Raw genomic sequence first — 10,670 nt, forward strand, 5'->3', positions numbered from 1 at the left:
ACCCTTTAGCGGTTTAGCTCTCCACGGAGCACAATACAATCAATAATGAAATCAAAAGTAATGATATGAAATCCATGAATAAAACCCCCTTGGTATTCTTGTCGATGGTCTTATGGAGTAGTGTCGTCTTCTTCAAAGGTTACCTCGTTAAGCCTAAGACACACCTCACCGAATCAATACCCATGAAAGCTCCCACAATAACTCTCTTCCGAAGGAATGCGGTGTCTAAGGACGTAGAATAATAATGCTCCCCGTAAGTGCACGGGGTTGTCAAAGTAATAAATCCTAGGTGAGTGGGGTTTCGTATCCACAGGGAAAAGGGAATAAAAATAATTAATTTGTTTCTTAACTATATGAAAGATGAATAGTAATATGTATGACAAGATTCAATTCTCAAAAGTAAAGTAACCTGAAAGAAAGAAAAAGTAAAGGAAAAGGTAAGGCAATCAATAAAGATGGGGTACCCAGGTATCGATCCGCCTAGGAAAACCGTTTCAAGTGTAAGAACTCTCTATTATGCTTTTTAACTAATCAAATGGTGAGTCAGGGACATCCTTTTAATGCATGGTCCCGAATCTAGGGTTAACCAAGCCTAATCCTCTACATGTCCGGGAGGAGAGGTTGAACAACCTCTCAACCTCGCACTCGTAAGAAGGATTGCATTGAGCTCTGGGGATTCCAAGTGATAAATCTCTCGACTCACCCTCTCAAGCATCTCCAATCAAGCTTTGTCTAACTCTCGTGGTGTGTCACTCACTCACAAGGGTTACCACATGAACTCTCAACCTTAGTGTCACTCTAAGGGAGTAATCAACAATCAAACATTCAAGATTGGAATTCACAAAAACATCAATTAATTGAATGCATAATAAAGAGATTCAATCAAACTAATACATCCTAGGGTTGACAAATACCCAAGTACCCACTAGGGGTTTAGCTCTCCATGGAGCACAATACAAACAATAATGAAAACAAATGTAAAAGAAAGCAATCCATAGGAAAAAGCCCCTCGATAGTCGTGGCGATGGTCTTGTGGAGAGTCCTTTACTCGTCGCAAGATCCCCTTGTCTGGTATAAGATACGCCTTGCCAAATTAATCAGACGGAGGCTCCCTTACCAACCTTCTTCAAAGAGATGACAATATCAAAGCCATAGAACCTCTCCAAATCCCTAGCCAATACCTCTCAAAACCCTAGCCGCAACCTTCTCTCAAGTTGGGGAAAAGATGGAGAAAAAAATGTTGAAATCGGGGCTGAAATCAACCTGAAATAGGGCTGGAATAAGGATTCCACACGCCCCTATGGATATTCCACACTGGCCTGTGGAATTAACGCACGGGCGTGTGGAATTTCCACACGCCCGTGTGGCTCCTCTGTTTTGCTCCTTCTTCGGCCGGCTATGAACAGTACCTGCTACAGTGACATCCCGAAATACTCCCGAATCAATGCTTTCATCGAGATAACATAAACGGGCACACGTTCACGTCATAGATCGTCTTGGTTCTTCAATAAACAGTCACGTTGGTGGATATCTTGCTAAATATGCACAAGCCAGAATACTGGGATGTAACTGCCTTCGTGCCATTCCAAATCATTACCTTAGCTCGAATACAAGGAGGTTGTCATACATTCTAGCATTCTAAACCCAACTCATGTCTCTGCATTTGAGCCTTCTCAAGATATCCTCCAAATAATGTGTAAAACGATCTACAATGGCTTTTTTCACAAATAATCGGCCTCACAACCCAACATGCATAAAAGTACACAAATACACATGTATTAGCGCTAAAACCTGACAAAATTAATGCACATCATAAGGAAAAAACGCTTTGCATTCTTATCGCACAAGCAGTTATCATAGAACCATTCCAAAAACCTTGCCAAAGACTCCCTAAACACTAGCCGTGGAAGCCTCCAAAGATGGGGAAAAGATGAAGAAAGGATGGAACTTTAAATTGGCCGGAATCGGGCAACCACACGGGTGTGTGGATTTTTCACACGCCCGTGTGAATTTCTAGAAATCCAGTTTTCTGTGGCCTGTGAATAGTAACTCATACTGTAGTTTACTACAATACTTTACTACAATAAAATGCTATAGTGCTCCTAGAAAATGCTCTCGAATCCACACTTTATATTGAGGTGACATAAATGAGCACACATTCATGCGGTAGATCACGTTGCTTCTTCAATAACAATCACATTTGATGATGATCTTGCTAGCTTTGCACAAGTTGGAACATGCGAATATCACTGCCTTTGTGCCCTCCAAAACATGTATCTACTTTGGCTACTTTCTTCTATACTCATCTCCACAACCCTATATGTACAAAAGTAACACAAATACATATGTATAAGCGATAAAATCTGAGATAAATAATGCGCAATGTAAGAAAAGAATACTTTTTATTACTAATACACAAGCACTTATAAAACCCCCCCACACTTAAGCTTTTGGTTGTCCTCAAGGAAAAAATAAAACATTAAAGCACATAAGAAGGAAAATTGAAAGTGCTTGGCCTTAGGTTCACCAAAGCATGCATGGAGAGCATTTTACAAGTAAGGGAACTTTCAACACTAAATACAAAAAATCAGTGCTCTAGCTATAAACTCGAATAAAAAAGGACAACAAACCCAATATCATGTAAGTGTGTGTAAACTCACAAAAGTCAACCCAGCGTATACTCCTCAAAGCTCTAAGTTAGACGGACTTATTTATGTACAAAAAGAAAGAAAAGAGATGGTAGCAGCTTCACACATTCTCTAAGGTAGCCCTTTCCAAAACGGCCGCTAAGGTGGCTTTCACACTTTTGAGGTGGTATCTCTTTCTACCGGGGTGGTAGCTTTCACTCATCCCATGAGATAGCTCTTTTTCTCATTAGGGCATAACTAGTATCCGACTTATGAGAGTAGCTTCATACTTCATAGGTGGTAGTTCTTTCCACCCCCAATGAACAACCAAAACAAATACAACTACTTTTTTTTCTAGCAAAATTAACACAAGAAACAAAACTAACTAGTCCCTCAAACATCGAACTTGTGTTTCCAAAAAGGTTTAATGAGCAAGTAGTGCAACAAGTGTCAATCGGGCAAAAATTTCTAGAAATTCAAGTAAAAACTAGAGCATGAGAACATTCAATGTTGAAACTTCCACTAAACTTAAGAATACAACCATTGCAACTAAGGTGAACCGCCATTGGCTACATGAGCATGTATGTTCAGTAAAAACTCGTGTAAAGAACATGTGTAATGTGAACTCCCCCTCACACTTAAGATGTACATTGCCCTCAATGTACGCATGTAAGAACAATAAAAAGTATAACACTCAAAAAATATGTCAAGGTGGGCAATTGAAACAATACTCCCCTGAACTCCTAATGGTATGTTTGATAGAACTATGTTCCTTAAGAGTTGAGTTCCAATGGGTTGTGGAGCACACATGATCATATTGACTGTGTCCATGACTAGTCCTCAAATTACATACTCACAAGACCATTTGCATGTATATACAAGGGAGTTGAGTGAAGCTCAACAAAAAGAAAATAAACTGGAGTATATAAAGATAAAGCAATGAAATACAACTCGAAACAACACAAAAATAAAAGATAAACTCAGAAGTAAGATACTTTCTGAGTGATACAAGTCCAAAATAAATGCAGAAATAAAATACGAAAAGCATAAATGAAACTTAAAAAAAAAAGATAGAGGACGTTTCAAGCATCGGTGTCTGGTGCTATCTGCTCTGCTAATGGAAATGATGTTGTAACTGGTGGATCGGCTGGTGTTGGTGGTGATGGTGGTGCCTGAGAGATATGGGGTCTCATCACAACGGGAGATGTCGCGTCTCGCTCAAGAATCTACTGTAAAATATTCAGAGCGCCATCATCTCAGTGTGGTTGATGGAATGTGTGGTACGAACCTCAATTAAATCTAGCCTGTAATACTCCCATAGCACTCTCGAGCCTCCCTAATCAATCATGAGCTCGAGTGGGAGAAAATATACGCATAGGCGGTGGCCCCTGTGCTGTGGGAAGATGCCTCTGTCTCCATCTGCTCAGGCTGAGGCTCGGGAACTGATTGAGACCCCTCTCCTGCATCTCCCTCGGCCTCGACTATCTCAACTAGGGGCATGATCATCACATAGACGCCTGGTTTCTCTCTCCGGACTATCCCCATCAATCTCATAGTATCTATGCCGAGAGGAGATATACAATAGCCTTCTCGGCCCCTTTGATAGCGTCTATAAACCCATCGCCATGATGAGTATGGTGATGTATGGACCTGAGAATAAGACCCCTACTCTCTCATAGTAGCCCTCGTGCCTCAAGTAATCTTCCACAATGTGTCCCAAATGTCACGGCTCACTCTGTACCATGGAATATAAGTAAAGTAACTTATGTCGGCTCAGAACTCCTGTACTATCACCGTAGGTACTCACCGATCTGCTCTGGATTGCGTGGATGTATCTATAACTCGGTCAAGAAAAGCAGGTGGCCTTTGCCACTCCCAGCTCATACTGACCATGGCCACATAAGGCCCTTTAAGCTCTTAAAGAGTTAAGCTGCTAGGATAGTCAGTAGGTAGTCGCTTGTACTCCTCAGTGTGGGTAAAAGCCTCATCGTATAATTTGAGTCACATTGAAAACCGTGTGAAGCTCATACTATAATGATGTCCAAACGCTCTGAACTGTATGGCATCAGTACTGTCAAACTTGGGGTATGCTCGGTCAAACTCAAAGGACACTAATACCTCCAGCTCAAAGTGCGGATAGCTGGCTCGTGAATAGATAATAATCTCCGCCAGCTACCCATGGCAAGCAGCTCGTCAATTTCATCGACTATTTCGTCACCTTGCTGAACCTTTCTGACAAGGTCCCCTTGCGTATATCCCACAAGTGCACGGGTTTGTCGAAGTAATAATCCCGGATGAACGGGTATCGAATCCAAAGGGAGTAGGGAATAAAAACACTTAATCCACTTCTTAGCTATGTGAAAAATCAATAGTGATAAGTGTGACAATGATTCAATTCTCAAAAGTAAAATCAACAAGTAAGAGAGCACGAGTAGAGGAGAAGGTAAGGCAATCGATAAAGATGGGGTACTCGGATAATGCTCCACCTAGGACGATCGCTTCAAGTGCAAGAACCCTCTATTATGCTTCCTAATCAATGCAATAGTGAGTCATGGAAATCCTTCATTACATAGTCCCAAATCTAAAGTCAACTATGCCTAACTCTATACATGTCCCGGATGAAAAATCGAACAATCTCAACACCTCGCACTCGCATAGAATTGCAATGAGCTCTAGGGATTCCAAGTGATAAATCTCTTCCTAATTATAGACCTAACCCTTTCGTCCAGGTGGAAGGTCCCTAACCACGATTAAGCCCTAGATACTAAGATCACCTCAATGCTTCACTCCGTTGCACTCGCAACTAAGCCCCAGCGGAGGGTCATCCCTTAGACCATTCATTCTATTATGGCCATAAAGAACTCGAGGAACAGAGGTAGAATCTATCACATCAGAGGGGAAATTAGACGATCCTGTACCTCTCGACTCACCTTCTCAACCCTCTCTAACCTAGCTTTGTCTAACACTCATGGTGTGTCACTCACTCACAAGGTTACCAATAAGAACTCTCAACCCTAGCCACTCTAGGGGAAATGTTCATACAATCAAGCATTCAAGGTTGGAACTCACAATAAACATCAATTAATTGAAAGCATAATTAAGAGATTCAATGAAATGAATACATCCTAGGGTTCACAAATACCCAAGTACCCACTAGGGGTATAGCTCTCCATGGAGCTAAATACAATCAAAGAAATAGAATGTAATCAATGAATCCATAGAAAAACCCCCTCGATGGTCATGTCGATGGTCTTGTGGAGAGTCCTCTACTCGTCGCAAGGGATCCTTTGTCCGGCCTAGGATACACCTCGCCGGATCGGTGCCGACGAAAGCTCTCCCAATAACCTTCTTCCAAATGACGCATGATGTCAGAGCCGTAGAACCTCTCCAAAACCCTAGCCAATACCTCTCAAAACCCTAGCCGAAGCCCTCTCTCAAATTAGGGAAAAAATGGAGAAAAGAATCCTGAAATCGGAGCTGAATCGGGTGACTACACGGGCTGTGGATTCTCGGAATTCTTGTTTTCTCTGGCGGTTGTGAACAGTGCTGCTACAGTAACTGACCTGAATAGCTTCCAGAATCCATACTCTCATCGAGGTAACGCAAATAGGCACACGTTCACGTCGTGGATCACTTGCTTCTTCAATGATAGACAAGTTGGTGGAGCTCTTATTCTATGTGCATAAGTCGGAATGCTCGAGTGTGACTGCCCTTGTGGTCCTCCAAATAGATGTGCCAACTAGAATACGAGGAGGTTGGCACACACTCTAGCATCTCACACCCGACCTATGTCTTCGCGTTTGAACCTTAGCAAGATTTCCTCCAAAATCGGTGTATTATGATCCACATTGGCTTCTTTTCTTCATACTCGGCCTCACAACCCTACCTGCACGAAAGTAACATAAAAACACACATATTAGTGTAAAAACCCGAGAAAAGTAATGCTCAACATAAGGAATGAACGCTTCGCCTTCATATCGCACAAGCACTTATCACTTCCTTAGTGCACTCAAGTCCAGGAAATTTGTCTACCCTAACTTGAGTCTCAACAAACGCTTAAATCGCGCCTGGTTCTCAGAAATCGAGAATTCTATTTGCTCAGGCTCAGGTGAGGGCTCTCCGGGATGCTTGCTGGCCGCTTTCTTTGTTCTGAGAACTATATCTACAAAAATTAAATAGAGAATCGATCAAATAAACACACAAAACTATTCTGTAGAAATCCACACGGGTGTGTGTAAATTCCACAAGCCCGTGTAGATTCACGGGGCATGAAAACCGCACTGTCTCTATGCACAATCCTAAAAAATACATCAAAAATTCGTTCTGAACCACTCTAAAAGAATGCACCAACCATTTAACACGTAAACAAAACAACATTCACCTAATTTAAACAAAAAAAATCAAGATTTGGCGAAGAAAAAGAGGAAAAGGGTTTACCGATGAGATGAGGATGAAAAACTTAAGATCGGCTGAAAAACTCAAGTGAAAACCCACTAAAATGATGGTGAGGAGTCGGGAGAGTGCAAGGATGTGTTCTCTTAGTGCTTGGGAGTGTAAAGATGAAGAAATGCGGATAGATTTGAAAGAAAAACTGCATCTCATAGTGTTCTGCATATCCACACGGGCGTGCGGAAATTACCCAGGCCCGTGTGCCTCCATAGGGGAGCTTCACAGGGGCACTCACACACCCATGTGTCATCTCAGTATAGCACATCATGCCTTTTAACGTATCCACATAGGCGTGTGAAAATTCCCCACACCCGAGTACCGACCCATAGGGGCACCCACACGCCCTTGTGGCTTCTCTGTCCATCAGAGAAATTTCTCTAAGTGTTTCACAAGCCCGTGTGTCATCTCGGGATGGATGAGAACTCTCTATAGAGTTTCACATGGACGTTTGAAAATTACCCACGCCCGTGTGTAATTCACAAGGTCATCCATAGGGACAGACACACGCCACTGTGTCTTCTCGGGATAGAGCTCTAAACTCTACATAGAAACACACGCCCGTGTCGAAATTACCCACAGGCGTGTGACCATCAGAAGGTTGTTCACAAGAGCATTCAGACGCCCCATGTGTCTTCTTGGTAATGAGAAGTTGAGCTCTGAACATAAACACATGCCCATGTGGAAATTCCAGATGGGCATATGTCTTCTCTGGATAACTTAGGATAAAATTACAGACTCTACAGAAAATTTTAAAACACTTATACACATATAGAGCCTACATTTGTTGTACAAAATTTACCAGAGAATTATGAAAAACATGCTCAAATGACCAAGAACTTTGCAAAATCACAATAAAGAACACAAAAAATATCAATGATCCACAGGAAAACCACAGCAATTGCATGTAAAAAAATCAAGACACCAACACTCAAAGTCTTATTCATGCAAGTACTAAACTAAAATCTAGAAAATAAATAAATTCTTGGATTACCTCCCAAGAAGCACTTGTTTAACGTCACTTAGCTTAACGTACCTATTCTTACCTCATAGGGGCTCATGGATGAAGGTTTCCCTCTTACCTATAACTTGAAAGCATGATGAGCATAATCATTTGAGGGTAGAGGAGGAGTTATCAACCATGTTTCCACATGAGGGTTCGTCACCCTTACTCCTTTCTTGCACATCCCCATTAGCCTTGGGGCGTTTCTTGTGGCATTTTCTTGCTCGATTCATCTTTTGGATCATCTCCTTCATGATCCCCGGGGTAGGTTGCAAGAACGGCCTCCCAAGAATCAATGGGGCATTGACATCCTCATCAATATCCAACACTACAAAGTCCACGGGAAATATGTAATTGTTGACTTTCACAAGTACGTCTTCGATGATGCCGTTCGGATGTCTCACAATTTGGTCCGCCAATTAAAGTGTCATCCGAGTGTGCCTAGGCTCTCGCAAGCCTAGCTTTTTGAAATGAACGAGTAAGGCATGACGTTGATGCTAGCCCATAAATCCGAAAATGCCTTCTTTTCACCCAAATTACCTATGTTACATAGAATGATGAAGGTTCCAGGGTCTTTCTTCTTCTTCGGCATATTCTTTTGCAACACCGCCGAACATGAAGCATCTAGAATCACAGACACACTCTCCTACATCTTCCTCTTGTTGGTCAAGACGTCCTTGAGAAACTTTGCATAGCGAGGTATTTGAGACAACACCTCTACAAATGGAATGTTGATATGCAACTGCTTGAATTGACCCAAGAACTTCTTGTATTGCTCATAATTTTGGTCGTTCTTCAATCTTGAAGGATAAGGGATTCTTGGGTTGTAGGGTGGGGGTGCCATCCCTTTCCCTTTTACTACTTCCTTAACCTCCATGAACTCGAGTACTTCAATATTGGTCTTCTCACTCGGAAGCTTACCCTCAACCTCACGACCACTTCTCAAAGTGATCGCCTTCACATGTTCTTTCGAATTTGTTTCGGTGTCATTAGGCAAGCTTCCTTGAGGTCTCTCCAATAATGACTTCGTAATTTTCCCCACTTGATTCTTGAAATTGTGCGATGGCGTGGTGTGGTTGCGAAGTGTAGCTTCGACCAACTGAAACCATGTGTCCGATGATTGGATAAACTTGGTGAAAGATTTCTCTAGATTAGTCATCCGGGTCTCCAAACTTGAAATTCAATTTTCCATGTTCTGGGCTTCTTGTTGTTGTCGGAAACTCGGTGGTGTCATGGCCTTTTGTTACCCTTGATTATTCCATGAAAGGTTTCGGTGGCTCCTCCAACCCGGATTGTAGGTGTTGCCATATGGATTGCCTTGGCTTCTCATTACATTACCCACAAAATCCACTTGTTCTAGTGAGAATGTACCACCAATAGAAATCGAGCAATCAGATAAAGCATGACCTCCCCCACACCAAGTGCAACTCGTTAGGGCCGCCACTCTAGGAGAAGATAGAGTATCAAACTTCTTACTCAATGACTCAACCTAAGCCGCCAATGAAGTAACTGCATCAATCTCATGAAGTACGGCTACCTTTTTTCTGTCTCATGTGTTCCACTGATAACTGTTTATAGTCATTTCTTCAATGAGATGTCTGGTTTCTTCAAGGGTCTTGCTTCCTAAGGTACTTCTTGCTGCAACATCAAGTAACTATCTTGTGCTCGGGTTCAACCAATTATAGAATGTCTGAATGATCATCCACTCGGGGAATCCATGTTGAGGACATTTCCGCAGGAGCTCCTTAGGCCTATTCCATGTATCAAAAAGAGACTCCAATTCTGTTTGCAAAAAGAAGGAAATTTCATTCCTGAGCTTTATAGATTTTCCATGAGAGAAATATCGGGAAAGAAAAGCTTCTACCATCTCCTTCCAAGTAGTAATCGATGCTCTCGATAATGAATGTAGCCACTGCTTTACTCTCCCATTCAAGGAAAATGGGAAGGCTCTCAATCTGATAGCATCATTAGTAACCCCATCAATCTTAAGCGTGTGACACACTTCCAAGAGGTTCTCGATGTGATTGTACGGATCCTCATTGGCCAAATAATTAAACTGTGCTGATTCCTGTATCATCTAGATGAATGTTGGCTTTAGTTCAAAGTTCTGAAATGTAATTGGTTGCCGCACAATATTAGACTGTGTGCCCAGAATTATGGGTCTAGCATAATCGGATAGTGTCCTCTGCTGTTCATTTTATTCAGTTATATTCTCTGGCCCCTCAACTTCTATCTCAGCTTGATTTGACTGTTCCTGCACAAGTTCTTTTCCCTTTCTATGAAGTGTTAGTTCAAGTTCAGGATCTCCTTCAACTAATGTCGATGGGTTCCCTCAGGTCATAACCTGGAGCTGCAACCAAAGAAAAAACACAAATCATAATGATGGAAGAAGAAGAAAATGTGAAATAGAATAAATTATGAATAGCTAAAATAGCAAAGTGAAAAGTATTTCTAGAATGCCTATTCCCCGGCAAGGGCGGCAAGTTGAAAATTTAAAATGAATGATAGGTTAACAATTTGATTTGTGTCACAATTCATATTATTGTATCTATACAATTGTTTATAGATATAGCTACACTGAATCACTCATAACT

At 41.7% G+C, this 10,670-nt stretch overlaps 1 non-coding gene across 1 annotated transcript; it reads left to right on the top strand.

The window, feature by feature from the left end:
• The first annotated feature begins 9,788 nt into the window (after positions 1-9,788).
• LOC120280936 lies at positions 9,789-9,895 on the top strand. The gene has a single exon (XR_005542452.1). It is a non-coding gene; the product is annotated as a small nucleolar RNA R71 (small nucleolar RNA).
• The last annotated feature ends 775 nt before the right edge of the window (positions 9,896-10,670 follow it).

This window comes from Dioscorea cayenensis, chromosome 2 (assembly GCF_009730915.1).
Source record: "Dioscorea cayenensis subsp. rotundata cultivar TDr96_F1 chromosome 2, TDr96_F1_v2_PseudoChromosome.rev07_lg8_w22 25.fasta, whole genome shotgun sequence".
Classification (NCBI taxonomy): domain Eukaryota; kingdom Viridiplantae; phylum Streptophyta; class Magnoliopsida; order Dioscoreales; family Dioscoreaceae; genus Dioscorea; species Dioscorea cayenensis.